Below are 18,007 nucleotides of genomic sequence, written 5' to 3' on the forward strand. Positions count from 1 at the left end.
AATGCAGTGCTATCAAGAAGGGTGACTATCCTAGCTTCGGTCCAGTGGCCAGGAACTGTGCTGGACTGGAAAACTGCCACAGTTCTCTAAGGCTTCCTGGGACCCCCAAGGAACTCAGCCCGCCTTGCACCAGCCCCCCACCTTTTTTTTTTTACATAATTTTTATTGTGCTTTAAGTGAAAGTTTACAAATCAAGTCAGTCTGTCACATATGAGCTTATATACACCTTACTCCATACTCCCACTTACTCTCCCCGAGTCAGCCCGCTCCCTCCTTCCAGTCTCTCCTATCGTAACAATTTTGCCAGTTTCTAACCCTGTCTACCCTCCTTTCTCCCCTCCAGACAGGAGATGTCAACACAATCTCAAGTCTCCACCTGATACAAGTAGCTCACTCTTCATCAGCATCTCTCTCCAACCCATTGTCCAGTCCCTTCCATGTCTGATGAGTTGTCTTCAGGAATGGTTCCTGTCCTGGGCCAACAGAAGGTTTGGGGACCATGACCACCGGGATTCCTCTAGTCTCAGTCAGACCATTAAGTCTGGTCTTTTTATGAGAATTTGGGGTCTGCATCCCACTGATCTTCTGCTCCCTCAGGGGTTCTATATTATGCTCCCTGTCAGGGCAGTCATCGGTTGTGGCCGGGCATCATCTAGTTCTTCTGGTCTCAGGATGATGTAAGTCTCTGGTTCTTGTGGCCCTTTCTGTCTCTTGGGCTCACAGTTATCGTGTGACCTTGGTGTTCTTCATTCTCCTTTGATCCAGGTAGGTTGAGACAAATTGATGCATCTTAGATGGCCACTTGTTAGCATTTAAGACCCCAGACACCACATTTCAAAGTGGGATGCAGAATGTTTTCATAATAGAATTATTTTGCCAATTGACTTAGAAGTGCCCTTAAGCCATAGTCCCCAAACCCCCGCCCGTGCTCCGCTGACCTTTGAAGCATTCAGTTTATCCCGGAAACTTCTTTGCTTTTGGTCCAGTCCAGTTGAGCTGACCTTCCGTGTACTGAGTATTGTTCTTCCCTTCACCTAAAGTAGTTCTTATCTACTAAGTAATCAGTAGATAACCCTCTCCTACCCTCCCTCCCTCCCTCCCCTCCTCGTAACCACAAAAGAATGTGTTCTTCTCAGTTTATACTATTTCTCAAGATCTTATAATAGTGGTCTTATACAATATTTGTCCTTTTGCCTCTGACTAATTTCACTCAGCATAATACCTTCCAGGTTCCTCCATGTTATGAAATGTTTCACAGATTCGTCACTGTTTTTTATCGATGTGTAGTATTCCATTGTGTGAATATACCACAATTTATTTAACCGTTCATCCGTTGATGGACACCTTGGTTGCTTCCAGCTTTTTGCTATTGTAAACAGAGCTGCAATAAACATGGGTGTGCATATATGTGTTCATGTAAAGGTTCTTATTTCTCTAGGGTATATTCTGAGGAGTGGGATTTCTGTGTTGTATGGTAGTTCTATTTCTAACTTTTTAAGAAAATGCCAGATAGATTTCCAAAGTGGTTGTACCATTTTACATTCCCACCAGCAGTGTATAAGAGTTCCAATCTCTCCACAGCCTCTCCAACACTTATTATTTTGTGTTTTTTGGATTAATGCCAGCCTTGCTGGAGTGAGATGGAATCTCATCGTAGTTTTAATTTGCATTTCTCTAATGGCTAATGATCAAGAGCATTTTTTCATGTATCTGTTAGCTGCCTGAATATCTTCTTTAGTGAAGTGCATGTTCATATCCTTTGCCCACTTCTTGATTGGGTTGTTTGTCTTTTTGTGGTTGAGTTTTAACATAATCATATAGATTTTAGAGATCAGGCGCTGATCGGAGATGTCATAGCTGAAAATTCTTTCCCAATCTATAGGTGGTCTTTTTACTATTTTGGTGAAGTCTTAGATGAGCATAGGTGTTTGATTTTCAGGGGCTTCCAGTTATCTGGTTTCTCTTCGTCATTTTTGGTAATGTTTTATATTCTGTTTATGCCTTGTATTAGGGTTCCTAACGTTGTCCCTATTTTTTCTTCCATCATCTTTATCATTTTAGTCTTTATGTTTAGGTCTTTGATCCACTTGGAGTTAGTTTTTGTGCATGGTGTGAGGTATGGGTCCTGTTTTATTCTTTTGCAAATGGATATCCAGTTATGCCAGCACCATTTGTTAAAAAGACTATCTTTTCCCCAGTTAACTGACACTGGGCCTTTGTCAAATATCAGCTGCTCATATGTGGATGGATTTATATCTGGGTTCTCAATTCTGTTCCATTGGTCTATGTGTCTGTTGTTTTACCAGTACCAGGCTGTTTTGACTACTGTGGCTATATAAAACCCAGTGGCTATATAATATGTTCTAAAATCAGGTAGAGTGAGACCTCCCACTTTCTTCTTCTTTTTCAGTAATGCTTTACTTATCCAGGGCTTTTTTCCCTTCCATATGAAGTTGGCAATTTGTTTCTCCATCACATTAAAAAATGTCATTGGAATTTGGATCAGAAGTGCATTGTATATATAGATGCCTTTTGGTAGAATAGACATTTTTATTATGTTAAGTCTTCCTATCCATGAACAAGGTATGTTTTTCCACTTCTGTAGGTCCTTTTTAGTTTCTTGTAGTAGTACTTTGTAGTTTTCTTTGTATAGGTCTTTTACATCTTTGGTAAGATTTATTCCTAAGTATTTTATCTTCTTGGGGGCTACTGTGAATGGTATTGATTTGGTGATTTTCTCTTCGATGTTCTTTTTGTTGATGTAGAGGAATCCAAGTGATTTTTGTATGTTTATCTTATAACCTGAGGCTCTGTCAAACTCTTCTATTAGTTTCATTAGTTTTCTGGAGGATTCCTTAGGGTTTTCTGTGTATAAGATCATGTCATCTGCAAATAGAGGTAATTTGACTTCCTCCTTGCCAATCCGGATGTGCTTTATTTCTTTGTCTAGCCTAATTGCTCTGGCTAGGACCTCTAGCACAATGTTGAATGATAGCGGTGATAAAGGGCATCCTTGTCTGGTTCCCGTTCTCAAGGGAAATGCTTTCAGGCTCTCTCTTTTAGAGTGATGTTGGCTGTTGGCTTTGTATAGATGTCCTTTATTATGTTGAGGAATTTTCCTTCAATTCCTATTTTGCTGAGAGTTTTTATCATAAATGGGTGTTGGACTTTGTCAAATGCCTTTTCTGCATCAATTGATAAGATCATGTGCTTTTTGTCTTTTGTTTTATTTATATGGTGGATTACATTAATGGTTTTTCTAATATTAAACCAGCGTTGCAACATACCTGGTATAAATCCCACTTGGTCGGGGTGGATTATTTTTTTGATATGTTGTTGAATTCTATTGGCTAGAATTTTGTTGAGGATTTTTGCATCTATGTTCATGAGGGATATAGGTCTATAATTTTCTTTTTTTGTAATGTCTTTACCTGGTTTTGGTATCAGGGATATGGTGGCTTCATAGAATGAGTTAGGTAGTATTCCGTCATTTTCTATGCTTTGGAATACCTTCAGAAGTAGTGGGGTTAACTCTTCTCTGAAAGTTTGGTAGAACTCTGCAGTAAAGCCGTCCGGGCCAGGGCTTTTTTTTGTTGGGAGTTTTTTGATTACTGTTTCAATCTCTTTTTTTGTTACGGGTCTATTTAGTTGTTCTACTTCTGATTGTGTTAGTTTAGGTAGGTAGTGTTTTTCTAGGAATTCATCCATTTCTTCTAGGTTTGCAAATTTGTTAGAGTACAATTTTTCATAGTAGTTTGATATGATTCTTTTAATTTCAGTTGGTTCTGTTGTGATGTGGCCCTTCTCGTTTCTTATTTGGGTTATTTGTTTCCTTTCCTGTATTTCTTTGGTCAGTCTGGCCAATGGTTTATCAATTTTGTGAATTTTTTCAAAGAACCAGCTTTTGGCTTTGTTAATTCTTTCAATTGTTTTTCTGTTCTCTAATTCATTTAGTTCAGCTCCAATTTTTATTATTTGTTTTCTTCTGGTGCCTGATGGATTCTTTTGTTGCTCAGTTTCTATTTGTTCAAGTTGTAGGGACAGTTCTCTGATTTTGGCTCTTTCTTCTTTTTGTATGTGTGCATTTATCAATATAAATTGACCTCTGAGCACTGCTTTTGCTGTGTCCCAGAGGTTTTGATAGGAAGTATTTTCATTCTCGTGGCATTCTATGAATTTCTTTATTCCCTCCTTAATGTCTTCTATAACCCAGTCTTTTTTCAGCAGGGCATTGTTCATTTTCCAAGTATTTGATTTCTTTTCCCTAATTTTTCTGTTATTGATTTCCACTTTTATGGCCTTGTGGTCTGAGAAGATGCTTCGTAATATTTCGATGTTTTGGATTCTGCAAAGGTTTGTTTTATGACCTAATATGTGGTCTGTTCTAGAGAATGTTCCATGTGTGCTAGAAAAAAAAGTATACTTTGCAGCAGTTGGGTGGAGAGTTCTGTATAAGTCAATGAGGTCAAGTTGGTTGATTGTAGCAATTAGGTCTTCCGTGTCTCTATTGAGCTTCTTACTGGATGTCCTGTCCTTCTCCGAAAGTGGTGTGTTGAAGTCTCCTACTGTAATTGTGGAGGTGTCTATCTCACTTTTCAGTTCTGTTAAAGTTTGTTTTATGTATCTTGCAGCCCTTTCATTGGGTGCATAAATATTTAACATGGTTATATCTTCCTGGTCAATTGTCCCTTTAATCATTATGTAGTGTCCTTCTTTATCCTTTGTGGAGGATTTAAAGTCTATTTTGTCAGAAATTAATATTGCTACTCCTGCTCTTTTTTGCTTGTTGTTTGCTCGATATATTTTTTTCCATCCTTTGAGTTTTAGTTTGTTTGTGTCTCTAAGTCTAAGGTGTGTCTGTTGTAGGCAGCATATAGACGGATCGTGTTTCTTTATCCAGTCTGAGACTCTCTGTCTCTTTATTGGTGCATTTAGTCCATTTACATTCAGCGTAATTATAGATAAGTATGTGTTTAGTGCTGTCATTTTGATGTCTTTTTATGTGTGTTGTTGACAATTTCATTTTTTCACTTACTTTTTTGTGCTGAGACATTTTTCTTTGTAAATTGTGTGTTCCTCATTTTCATAGTATTTGAATTATGTTTGCTGAGTCGTTATGTTTTTCTTGGTTTTTATTTTGAGTTATGGAGTTGTTATACCTCTTTGTGGTTACCTTAATATTTACCCCTATTTTTCTAAGTAAAAACCTAACTTGTATTGTCCTATATCGCCTTGTTTCCCTCTCCATATGGCAGTTCTATGCCACCTGTATTTAGTCCCTCTTTTTGATTATTGTGATCTTTTAGATATTGACTTCAATGATTCCCTGTTTTGAGCATTTTTTTTCTTTTTAAAATTAATCTTAATTTGTTTTTGTGATTTCCCTATTTGAGTTGATATCAGGATGTTCTGTTCTGTGACCTTGTGTTGTGCTGGTATCTGATATTATTGGTTTTCTGACCAATCAACATTGGGCACTTCACTCTCTGGCTCAGGAAATTCCAATGTTAATGAAGCCACCTGGGAAGGGGAGGGGAGGGTGCAGATAAATAGGAGAGAGTAGCACCCCGGAATATAGACAAAGTTACTTATCTTGCTTAGGATGACTGTTTTATCTGAGAGTCCCGAGGGGCGTGTTGACTGTGTGTGCTGGCTGGGTAGAGATTGCCCCCGAGGGTCAGGCCCGCGTCCCGTGCTTACGCTGTCTCAGAAGCTGTGGTCAGTTCCTCCACTCCCAGTCTAAAGGCCAGTGCCAAGGTTCCCCGGCTGGGACGCCGCACTCCAGGCTCCAAAGCCAGTCACTACCTCCCGGTGACTTCTCCTCCTGTCAGCCGTGTCGCTGCGCTGCCTGTGTGCACTGGCTGGCTTCCCCCGAGGTCACTTCTGGGGGCTAGGGCTGCATCCCGTGTTTGCACCATCTCAGGATGCCATGCTCAGCTCCCCTGCACCCAGTCCAAAGCCCGGCGCCAAGGTTTCCTGACTGGGACGCTGGCTCCAGGCTCCGAAAACAGTCGCTGCTTCCCCGTGGTTGTTCATTCTCAGTCTCTGTCACTCAGGTCAACTCTTTAGATCTGTGTTTGATGGTCAGGGTTCGTAGATTGTCATGTGTGTGATCGATTCACTTGTTTTTCCGAGTCTTTGTTGCAAGAGGGATCCGAGGTAGCTTCTACCTAGTCAGCCATCTTGGCCCTGCCTCCTGGCATATATTTTTATAATCACCAAAATAAAAGAGAAAGACAGCACATGATATAAAGAGATCATGAAGTGAGGACACTTCTGGCTTATAAGTAATGGGTACAGTACACTTCATGTCCTGCCCCTGGTTGGCTAGAAGCTCTATACTGCACCAGTTTAGCCAGATACTTAATTCTCTTTGTGTTTTAAGGAAATTTTGAATAAGCCAAAATGATTACTGATGCCTGCGATGGAAAATTACCAATTGTTTAGTGCACACCCTGGAAGGGGGGGAGTACCTGACTCTAGCCTTTCTTTGCCTTCAAACTATTTTACAACTCTGTAAATTGTAGATAACTGATACCAAAAAATCAAACCAAACCCATTGCTGTTGAGCTGATTCCGACTCACAGCAACTCTATAGGACAGAGTAGAGCTGCCCCATAGTTTCTAAGGTGGATTCGAACTGCCACCCTTTTGGTTAGCAGCCGAGCTCTTAACCACTACGCCACCAGGGCTCAGATAACTGATAGCAAAGCAAAATAATCCTTGTCTATAGGCATACAAATAAATTCAGTTAGGTGGAGGGACAACCTGGCCACCCGACACACACACACATACAGTTTCTTTCAATATCCCTACAAATATAAATATACTTGTTTTGGATTCTCTTTGGAATAGTGAATTAAATAGAATACTTAACATGCATTCGTTCTATATCTGCAGGAATTTCTCCTCTTTCAGTATTTACCCTTTAGCAGCATTCCGTGTAGGACCAGAAGTAGAAAGAAAGTAACATGATCTGTAGCAAGGCCAAGTTCCTGGAAGTTGATCACGCCCGGGGAAGTGGTTCGGAGTCAGACTGACCAGCTTCTATCACTACTGAGATTAGATCTACTCAACTTACCCTCCCCGAGTTCCCAAAAAACCCCAGCCCCTTATCTCCCAAGGCTCCATCTGGTGTGAGTCAGCCCAGTGCAAAGCCACCCCCGTTCTAATTTCCTTTGCCTCATTCCAGATTCAAAACAACCCAGTTATGCAACAGAGAGGTAGAAGTTGAAGGTGCTGAGTAACCACAGTCCAGAGAAAGTCAGGTTCTCATGATAGCCCCAGGGATTCTGCCTTTGAAGTAGAAACTTGGGACCTAGAGGCACCCATGAGACCTGGGCAGGTCCTTGTCAATGGCGGTGGTGGGAGGATTCCCAAAAGGGGAAGAGCCCATGCTGGCCTCCAGCTTTCTCCCATCTCTGCCCATTCTCACAAACTGGGCAGTGCCTTGGGCCCTCCATGTGGGGGCCCCAGCCTAGCCTGCCCACTCTGGGCCCAGCACTCTACCCACACTGGCTCTCAGTCATAGACAGCTGTGTGCCTCAAGCCTCACTCATGGGATCCGTTTGTCCAGGACTCTTGTTTCACTGATGACCTGTCTGCCTCCTGCTCCTTGGTCTCCCACTCCATAGCTGAGCCACCTGTGCCCCTCCCTCACCACGGAGTTAGAAGCTCAGAACCACCCTCAGCCCTAGGACCAGCCCTGGGTAAGAGAAAAAAGAATTCTAATCTCAGGTAACAGGATGGCCCCTTTGAAGAAAGGGCAGGTGGTCACTTCCATTGCCCTCAGGTTTTGTGAATTTCTCGTTTCACCAAAGAACAGTGAACACTTCATCCTAGACCTGTCCTGGTCTCCAGGCTGACTTTGGGGACCTGCCTTGGCTATAGCATCTGTCTGCCAGCCTGGCAAACTTGGCTGTGAGGTACAGACTCACTCTGGGTGGAAACTGATAAATAGAAACTCTAGCAGTACTACCAAGAGGAGGCAGACATGATCCATATCTGGTCCTAATCCTCCCAGGCCCAGAACTTTCATTTCTGGTAGTCCAGAGCTGACTGCACTCCAGAAAGTTGGCTTCTAGTTTCCTAAACTCACAAGAAACACATTCATTAATCAGGAAAAATCAGAATGCTGAAGCAGCCTGTTGAGCACACCCTCACCTAGGGGGATCCCTTGCTGGGATCCCCCTGATGTCACAAAGCTGTCACTCAGCCTTCAGTCCAGCAGTGAGGCCTGGGCAGCCAAGTGTGAGGGATGCTGTGACAGGGACCAGCACACTGTGACCAGGGACAGGTAGGCACACCTGGAGGCACTTTTCCACAGCTGAACAGAGGGCAACACGCACCGGTGTGCCCTGAGCCAGCCAAGGAGAGGGACGCCTCCCTTCTCTGGACCAGATGGCACCTTGATTCTTCTTGATCCCCATGAAATGGCAGCAGTTGCCTGACTCCAAGAGACTGAGAAGTCCCTCTTTCTTTCCTATTTATTATGTGGCCAGGCACAACCCAGCCATCCCAGTGCTGTTTCCTGCTCTTTGCTAGCTGGTGGGACTCGCCAGCCTCCCAAGCAGTCTTAGAGTCTGGCTCTATACCAGCTTGCCTTCACCCTGGGTCGGCAACTGCGGGCAGTGCCCAAGGCCCAAGAGTACCCCTAGCAACAGCCAGATGGCTGTTTCCTAGGGATCAGGAAGTATTTCTACCCCTTGAGGAAGTTGCTAGGGCCCCTGTGACATCTAGTCACAATTTTCGTTTATCTCCTTTGGGACAATGATGTAATAACTTTCTCTAATCTTTTTGTTTTGGTTTGGTTTTTTGCCTATTTGTTGGTTTATTCCAGATTTGGTTGGGGTTGAATAATTGTTCTTTTCATTTTTATTTATTTTTAGCCAATTTGATAATATTTTTTGACTGCATTTTATATTTTAGAGGTGTTTTAGGTTGACAGAAAAATTGCTCAGAAAAGTACAGGCTGTTTCCAGACATCCCCACTTCCCCTGCACACAGTGTCTTCTATTATTAACATCTTGAATTTCTGGCGTACATTTGCGACAATTGATGAACCAATATTGATGGATTTTTATTAACTAGGGGCCCTGGTGGCAAAGTGCTTAAGAGCTCGGCTGCTAACCAGAGGGTTGGCAATCCAGACACATCAGCCACTCCTTGAAAACCCTATGGGGCAATTCTACTCTGTCCTATAGGGTCGATTTGAGTCGGAATCGACTCGATGGCAACAGGTTTGGTTTTTTTGCTATTATTAACTAAAGTCTACGGTTCATACTAGGGTTCATTCTGTGCGTTATACAGTCCTACGGGCTTTGACAGATGCATAATGTCACGCGTCCATGATGACAGTATCACACGGAATGCTTACACTGCCCTTGGAATGCTCTGTGCTCCACCTATTCATCCCTCCCCTTCCCCCTGAACCCCTGGCACCCACTGATCTTTTCACTCTCTCTGTAGTTTTGCCTTTTCCAGAATGCCATATAGTGGGAATCCTGCAGTATGTACCCTTTCAGACTGGCTTCTTTCACTTAGCAATATGTGTTTAAGTTTCCTCCATGTCTTTTTGTACTTTCTCTAATTTTTAAAAGATATATATATATATAAATATACATATACATTATATACATAAACAGCAAGCAAGTGCAGTTGTCAAGCACAGAGGGTCACTTAACATAATTTTGACCTGGATCAAAGAACTTTTAGGCAAGGTGTAATACTTTCTCACTACAGATATGGTGAGGTTTTCTTGGGAGGGACACAAAGACCTCGGTATGGCCCGTGTAATGAGTTGAATTTTATCCCCCCGAAAAGATATGTTCAAGTCCTAAGCCTGGGTACCTGTGAATGTGACTTTATTTGGAAATAGGATCTTATGCAGATGTGATGAAATCATATTGGATTCAGGTGGGCCCTAAATCCAACGGAAAGGAGAGGGAGATTTGGATACAGACACACAGGGGGAAGGCAGCCCCGTGAAGAGGGAAGCAAGCAGAAATTGGAGTGGTGCAGCCACAAACCAAGGAATGCCAAGGATGGCCTGCAGCCTCCCAAAGCTAGAAGAGGCAAGGAAGGATTCTGCCCTAGAGCCTACATAGTGAGCATGGCCCTGCTGCGCCTTGATTCAGACTTCTAGTCTCCAGAACTGTGAGAAAATAAATTTCCCCTGTTCTAAGCCACCCAGTTTGTAGTAATTTGGTATGGCAGCCCTAGCAAACCATAGCCTGCTAAAGAAAAATAGCCAGTAGTTAACAAGCTGTTCATTCCCCTCTTCCCACAAGACGAAAGCAGTTCTGAGGCTCTGGCACCATGAGCACTTAGATTTCTGGTAGAGAATTTCCCAAGCGGACGCCATAACCACCTACTGAGGTCACATGTTAACACTGATGAAATTATAACTAAGACTCTTTTTTTCTTTCTGCTTCCAGATTAGAAAACGTTTTGCTTTGAACGTGTTGACAATCTTATTACATGTAGATCTTATCATTTTAGTCTCAGAGTGTCTTACACGCCTTCGGGCTGCCCTCACCTACATTAAATTTACGAAAGGGAAAACAAAAGCATATGAAGGTACAAATGAAGAAAGTAGGTATTTCCATAGATATAGAGAACATTAATAGAAATATAAGAGAATATTATGTGAAACTTTATGCCAATAATTTGGAAAATGGAGGGGAAATACACAATTATCCTAGAAAATATAACATCAAAACTGATTTAAAAAAGAAGTAGAAATGTTGATTAAAAAAAAAAGATGGAGGTCTTTCTGATGTTGGTTTTAATCTGATACTGAATTTAATATTATGCCACAGAAACCCACTTGGAGGTAGAGATAGGCAGAGCTCCTAGGAGGGGCTTATAGCCCTGGATATCATACAGAGGGAGTCCCTGGGTGGTGTATATGGTTAAAGGCTTAACTACTAATCAAAACGTTGGAGGTTTTAACCCGCCCAGAGGCACCCAGAAGAAAGGCCTAGAAATCTGCTCCCAAAAGTTGTTGTGTGCTGACAAATCTATTCCAATTCATAGAGAGCCTATAGGACAGAGTAGAACTGCTCCATAAGGTTTCCCAGGCTGTAATCTTTGTGGTACGAGATCGCCAGGTCTTTTCTCCTGTGGAGCAGCTAGTGGGTTTGAACTGTCAACCTTTTGGTTAGCAGCCAAGCACTTAACCATTGTACCACCAGGGCTCCTTCCCTAAAGATTAAACCAAAAAAAAAGCCAAACCCATTGCTGTCAAGTCTGACTCATAGCAACCCTACAAGACAGAGTAGAACTGCCCCACAGGGTTTCCAAGGAGTGCCTGGTGGATTAGAACTACCGACCTTTTAGTTAGCAGCCATAGCACTTAACCACTACGCCACCAAGGCTATAAAGATTATGGCCATGAAAACCCTGTGGAGCTCAGTTTTACCCTGCAACACATGGGATCACCAGGAGTCGGAATCCACTTGACAGCAACTAGTTTTTTTGGCGCATTTGAATTGCAGTGTTGGTGAAGAATAGTGTTGGCACAGTGGTCAAGAGTTTGACTGCTAACCAAAAAGTGAGCAAAAAGTGGAAACTCTGTGGGGCAGTTCTAGTCTCTACTGTAGGGTCACTGTAAGTCGAAATCGACCCCACAGCAATGGGTTTGGTTTGGTTTTTTTGCCAGAATAACTAACAAGTGAGTGTTGGAGGAAGCACAGCTAGAAGGCTCCTTAGAAGCTAGGATGGAAAGACTTCATCTTGATTACATTATCGGGAAAGTCTAATGGTTAGAAAAGGACATCATGTTTGGTAAAGTAGAGGGTCAGCGAGAATGAGGGAAATCCACGAGATGGATTGACGCAACAATGGGCTCAAACATACCAACAATTGTGAGGATGGCGTAGGACCTGCTAATGTTTCTGTTATTCATAAGGTTGCCATTAGTCCAAACCAAGTTGACGGCAACTAACAACAGAAAAAGAAAGTGCATTTTTGTTTTTACTGTTGTTAGGTGACATCAAGTCAGTTCCAACTCACAGCAACCCTATGTACAACAGAACGAAACACTGCCCGGTCCTGTGCCATCCCCACAATCGTTGCTATGTTTGAGCCCATTGTTATAGACACTGTGTCAACTCTTCTCGTTGAGGCCGTTTCTCTCCTTTGTTGACTCTCTACCAACTGTCTTAGTTATCTAGGGCTGCTATAACAGAAATACCATAAATAGGTGGCTTTAATAATCAGAAATTTATTTTCTCACAGTTTAGGAGACTAGAAGTCTGAATTCAGGGGGTCAGGTCTAGGGGAAGGCTTTCTCTCTCTGTGGGCTCTGGAGGAAGGTCCTCGTCTCTTTGAGCTTCTGCTCCTGGGCAATCTTCAGGTGGCCTGGCATCTCTCTTCCAACTTCTTGTCTTGCTAGCTTGCTTGTTCAATCTCTTTTATATTCAAAAGAGATTGATTTAAGGCACACCCTACACTAATCCTGTCTCATTAACGTAACAAAGAAAATCCATTTCCAAATGGGGTTATAACCACAGGCAGAGCGGTTAGGATTTACAACACAATTCAATCCATTTTTTTCAATCCATAACACCAAGCATGATCTTCTTCTCAGGTACTGATCCCTCCTGATAACATGTCCAAGGTAAGCTAGACTTCATCCTACCATCCTCCCTTCTAAGGAGCATTATGGCTATAGTTTTTCTAAGGCAGATTCGTTCCTCCTTCTGGCAGTCTATGGTATATTCAAAATTTTTCACCAGCACCATAATTGAAATGCTTCAATTCTTCTTGGGTCTTCCTTATTCATTGTCCAGCTTTCACACGCGTAGGGGGCAATTGGAAATACTTTGGCCTGGGTCATGAGCACTTTAGTCATCAAAGTGACATCTTTGCTTTGTAAGACTTCAAAGAGGTCTTTTGCAGCAGGTTTGCTCAGTGAATTTTTTTTTTTTTTTTGCTCAGTGAATTACATTGTATTTTGCTTTCCCTGATCTCAAACTCCTATCTCTCGCCCAGAAAAAAATTAGTTCTTCTGGGCTGATAAACGTGTCAGTTTACTATTTGTTACATATATTAAAACTCTTTGAATAATTTAATTGTTTCAAATGTTTATGAAACATTCGTTGGGCTGAATTACATAATTCATGAAAGTTGCTGATGGTTCAAAAAGTGTGTCATGTATACAAATGGTTCAACAGTTAGCAATTTTTCTCTCCTATTCTTTTGCGCTTTAGGTGAAAGTTTACAGCTTAAGTTAGTTTCTCAAAAATTTATATACACACTGTTATGTGACTGTATCAGCTGTACCTATAATGTGACAACACGTTCCTCCTTTCCACCCCAGATTTCCCGTTTCTATTCAAGCAGCTGCTATCGCTTTCTCCCCTTCTCATCTCGCCTCCAGACAGGAGTTGCCCATTTAGTCTCCTGTATCTACATGAGCTAAGAAGCACTCTCTTCAACGAGTATCATTTTATTTCTTATAGTCCAGTCTATTCTTTGTCTTAAGAGTTGGCTTCAGGAATGGTTTTAGTTCTGGGTTAACCGAGAGTCTGGGGACCATGTCTTCCGGGGTTCCTCCAGTCTCAGTCAGACCATTAAGTCTGGTCTTTTTACTAGAATTCGAGTTCTGCACCCAACTTTTCTCTTGCTCCATCAGGAACTCTCTGTTTTGTTCCTTGTCAGGGCAGTTATTGCTGGTAGCCAGGCACCATGTGGTTCTTCTGCTCTTGGGCTGATGGACTCTCTGGTTTATGTGGCCCCTTTTGTCTCTTGGGCTAATATTTTCCTTGTGTCTTTGGTGTTCTTCATTCTCCCTTGCTCTAGGTGGGTTGAGACCAATTGATGCATCTTAGATGGCCACTCACTAGCTTTTAAGACCCCAGATGCCACCCACAAAAGTGGGATGCAGAACATTTCTTAATAAACTTTGTTATGCCAATTGAACTAGATGTTCCCTGAAACCATGGCTCCCAGACCCCTGCCCCTGGTACACAGACCCTCGAAGTGTTTGGTTGTGTTCAGGAAACTTCTTAGCTTTTGGTTTAGTCCAGTGGTGCTTAGTTCCCCTAGATTGTGTGTTGCCCTTCCCTTCACATAAGATAACTCTTGTCTACTATCTAGTTAGTGAATTCCCTTCTTGTAACCATCAAAGAATGTTTTCTTCTGTGTTTAAACTTTTTCTTGAGTTCTTATAAGAGTGGTCTCATACAATATTTGTCTTTTTACAACTGACTAATTTCACACAGCATAATGTCTTCCAGACTCATCCATGTTAAGAGATGTTTCTAGGATTCATCGTTGTTCTTTATTGTTGAGTAGTATTCCGCCTGTGAATATACCATAATTTGTTTACCCATTCATCCGCTAATGGGCACCTGGGTTGTTTGCATCTTTTTGCTATTGTGAACAGTGCTGCAGTGACCATGGGTGTGCATATATCTCTTCCTGTGATGGATTTTATTTCTCTAGGGTATGTTCCAAGGGGTGGGATTGCTCAATCGTAGTTCTATTTCCAGCTTTTTAAGGAAGCACCAAATCGATTTCCAAAGTGGCTGTACCATTTTACATTCCCAGCAGTGTGTAAGTGTTCCAGTCTCTCCACAACCTCTCCAGCATTTATTATTTTGTGTTTTTGGATTAAGGCCATTTTTTTTTGTCGGGGTGAGATGGTATCTCATTGTAGTTTTGATTTGCATTTCTCTAATGGCTAATGATGGTGAGCATTTCCTCATGTATCTGTTAGTCACCTGAATGTCTTCTTTGATGAAGTGTCTGCTTATATCCTTTGCCCATTTTTTAAGTGGGTTATTTGTCTTTTTGTGGTTGAAGTTTTGCAGTATCTTGTAGATTGTAGAGATTAGACCCCGACTGGATATGTCATAACTCAAAATTTTTTCCCAGTCCGTAGGTTGTCTTTTTACTCTTTTGGTGAAGTCTTTTGATGAGCATAACTGTTTGATTTTTAAGAGCCCCCAGTTATCTGCTTTCTCTTCTGTGCATTGTTAGTTATGATTGTATTCTATTTATGCCATTTATTAGGGATCCTGGCATTGTCCCTATTTTTTCTTCCATGATCTTTATCATTTTAGATTTTATATTTAGGTCTTTAATCCATTTTGAGTTAGTTTTTGTGCATGGTATGAGGAATGGGTCTTTTTTTTTTTTTTTTTTTGTAGATGGATATCCAGTTGTGCCAGCACCATTTGTTAAGGAGACTGTCTTTTCCCCATTTAACGGACTTTAGGCCTTTGTCAAATATCAGCTGCTCATAAGTGGATGAATTTACGTCTGTATTCTCAATTCTGTTCCATTGGTCTATGTATCTGTTGTCATACCAGTACCAGGCTGTTTTGACTATCGTGGTGGTATAATAGATTCTAAAATCAGATAGTATGAAGCCTCCCACTTTGTTGTTCTTCTTCGGTAATGCTTTACTTATATGGGGCCTCTTCCTTTTCCTTATGAAGTTGTGATTTGTTTTTCCACCTCATTAAAAAATGCCATTGGAATTTGGATCGGGATTGCATTGCATCTGTAGATTGTTTTGGGTAGAACTGACATTTTCACAATGTCGAGTCTTCGTATCCATGAGCAAGGCATGTTTTCCCACGTCTGGTAGTAGGTCTCTTCTGGTTTCTTGCTGAAGCGTCTTGTAGTTTTCTTTGCACAGGTTTTTTACTTCTCTGGTTAGGTTTGTTCCTAAGTATTTTATCTTCTTGGGGGCTATTGTAAATGGTATTGATTTGGTGATTTCATCTTTGGAGCTCTCTTTGTTGGTGTAGAGGAATCCAACTGATTTTTGTATGTTTATCTTGTATCCTGATACTTCACTAAAATCTTCTTTTAGTTTCACTAGTTTTCTTGTGGATTCTTTGGGATTTTCTGGGTACAAGATCATATCACCTGCAAATAGGGATACTTTTACTTTTTTGCTTCCAATTTGGATGCCCTTTATTTCTTTTTCTAGCCTAATTGCTCCGGCGAGGGCTTCCAGCACAACGTTGAGTAAGAGTGGTGATAAAGGGCATCCTTCTCTGATTCCTGTTCTCAAGGGGAATGCTTTCAGACTCTCTCCATTTAGGATGATGTTGGCTGTTGGCTTTGTATAAGTGTCCTTTATTATTATTACTATGTTCTACAGAACAAAACACTTCCCTGTCCTGCTCCGTTTTCACAATCGTTGTTATGCTTGAGCCCATTGTTGCAGCCACTGTGTCAATCCATCTTGTTGAGGGTCTTCCTTTTTTCTGCTGACCCTCTACTTTACCAAGCATAATGTCCTTCTCCAGGGACTGATCCTTCCTGACAACATGTCCAAAGTTTGTGAGGCGCAGTCTCGCCATCCTTGCTTCCAAGCCGCATTCTGGTTGTGCTTCTTCCAAGACAGATTTGTTCGTTCTTTTGGCAGTTCATGGCATATTCAATATTCTTCACCAATACCACAATTCAAACGCGTCAATTCTTCTTTGGTTTTCTTTATTCATGGTCCAGCTTTCGCATGCATATGAGGTGATTGAAAACATCATGGCTTGGGTCAGGGGCACTTTAGTTCTGTAGGTGACATCTTTGCTTTTTAACACTTTAAAGAGATCTCTTGCAGCCAACTTGCCCAATTCAATGCATCTTTTGATTCCTTGACTGCTGCTTCCATGGGTGCTGATTGTGAATCCAAGTAAAATGAAATCCTTGACAACCTCAATCTTTTCTCCATTTATCATGATGTTGCTTATTGGTCCAGTTACGAGGATTTTTGTTTTCTTTATGTTGAGGTGTAATCCATACTGAAGGCTGTGGTCTTTGATGTTCATCAGTAAGTGCTTCAAGTCCTCTTCAAAAAAAAAAAAAAAGAGACACTCCCCCCCCCAAAAAAAGTCCTCTTCACTTTCAGCAAGCAAAGCCGTGCCATCTACATAATGCATGTTGTTAATGAGTCTTCCTCCAAGCCTGATGCCCCGTTCTTCTTCATATAGTCCAGCTTCTTGGATTATTTGCTCAGCATACGGATTGAATAGGTGTGATAAAAGGATACAACCCTGACACACACCTTTCCTGACTTTAAACCACGCACTGTCCCCTTGTTCTGTCTAAGCAACTACCTCTTGATCTATGTACAGGTTCCTCATGAGCACAACTAAGTATTCTGGAATTCCCATTTGTTATGACCGCACAGTTGAAGGCCTTTGCATAGTTAATAAAACACAGGTAAACATCCTTCTGGTATTCTCTGCTTTCAGCCAGGATCTATCTGACATCAGCAATGATATCCTTGGTTGCATGTCCTCCTCTGAATCCGGCCTGAATTTCTGGCAGTTCCCTGTCAATACTGCTGCAGCCACTTTTGAATGATCTTCAGCAAAATTTTGCTTGGGTGTGATATTAATGATATTGTTCAATAATACCTGCATTCGGTTGGATCACCTTTCTTGGGAATAGGCATAAATATGAATCTTTGGAGTCAGTTGGCCAGGTAGCTGTCTTCCAAATTCCTTGGCATAGATGAGTGAGCACTTCCATCTCTGCATCTGTTTCTTGAAACATCTCAGTTGATATACCGTCAATACCTGGAGCCTTGTTGTTTTTCACGAATGCCTTCAGTGCAGCTTGGGCTTCTTTCTTTGGTATCATTGGTTCCTGATCATATGCTACGTCTCGAAATGGTTGAAAGTTGACCAGTTCTTTTTGATATAATGACTCTGTGTATTCCTTCCATCTTCTTTTGATATTCCCTGTGTTATTTAATATTTCCCCCATAGAATCCTTCACTATTGCAACTCAAAGCTTGAATTTTTTCTTTAGTTCTTTCAGCTTGAGAAATGCCGAGTGTGTTCTTCCCTTTTGGTTTTCTATCTCCAGCGATTTGCACATGTCATTATAACACTTTGTCTTCTCGAGCCACCCTTTGAAATCTTCTGTTCAGTTCTTTTACTTCATCATTTCTTCCTTTTGCTTTAGCTGCTCAATGTTCAAGAGCAAGTTTCAGAGTCTCTTCTGACATCCATTTTGGTCTTTTCTTTCTTTCCTGTCT

The 18,007-nt window shown here is 41.5% G+C and overlaps 1 protein-coding gene across 1 annotated transcript in view; it reads right to left on the reverse strand.

Annotated features, from left to right (window-relative positions):
* The window catches only part of LOC126076011 (cytokine receptor common subunit beta-like), a 54,663-nt gene extending 47,619 nt beyond the window's left edge, over positions 1–7,044 (reverse strand). The window contains exon 1 of the mRNA XM_049884346.1: positions 6,926–7,044. The gene's annotated coding sequence lies outside the window, so the exon portion shown is untranslated. The remainder of the gene's footprint in view (positions 1–6,925) is intronic.
* Positions 7,045–18,007: the final 10,963 nt, after the last annotated feature.

Source organism: Elephas maximus, chromosome 4 (assembly GCF_024166365.1).
Source record: "Elephas maximus indicus isolate mEleMax1 chromosome 4, mEleMax1 primary haplotype, whole genome shotgun sequence".
Lineage (NCBI taxonomy): Eukaryota > Metazoa > Chordata > Mammalia > Proboscidea > Elephantidae > Elephas > Elephas maximus.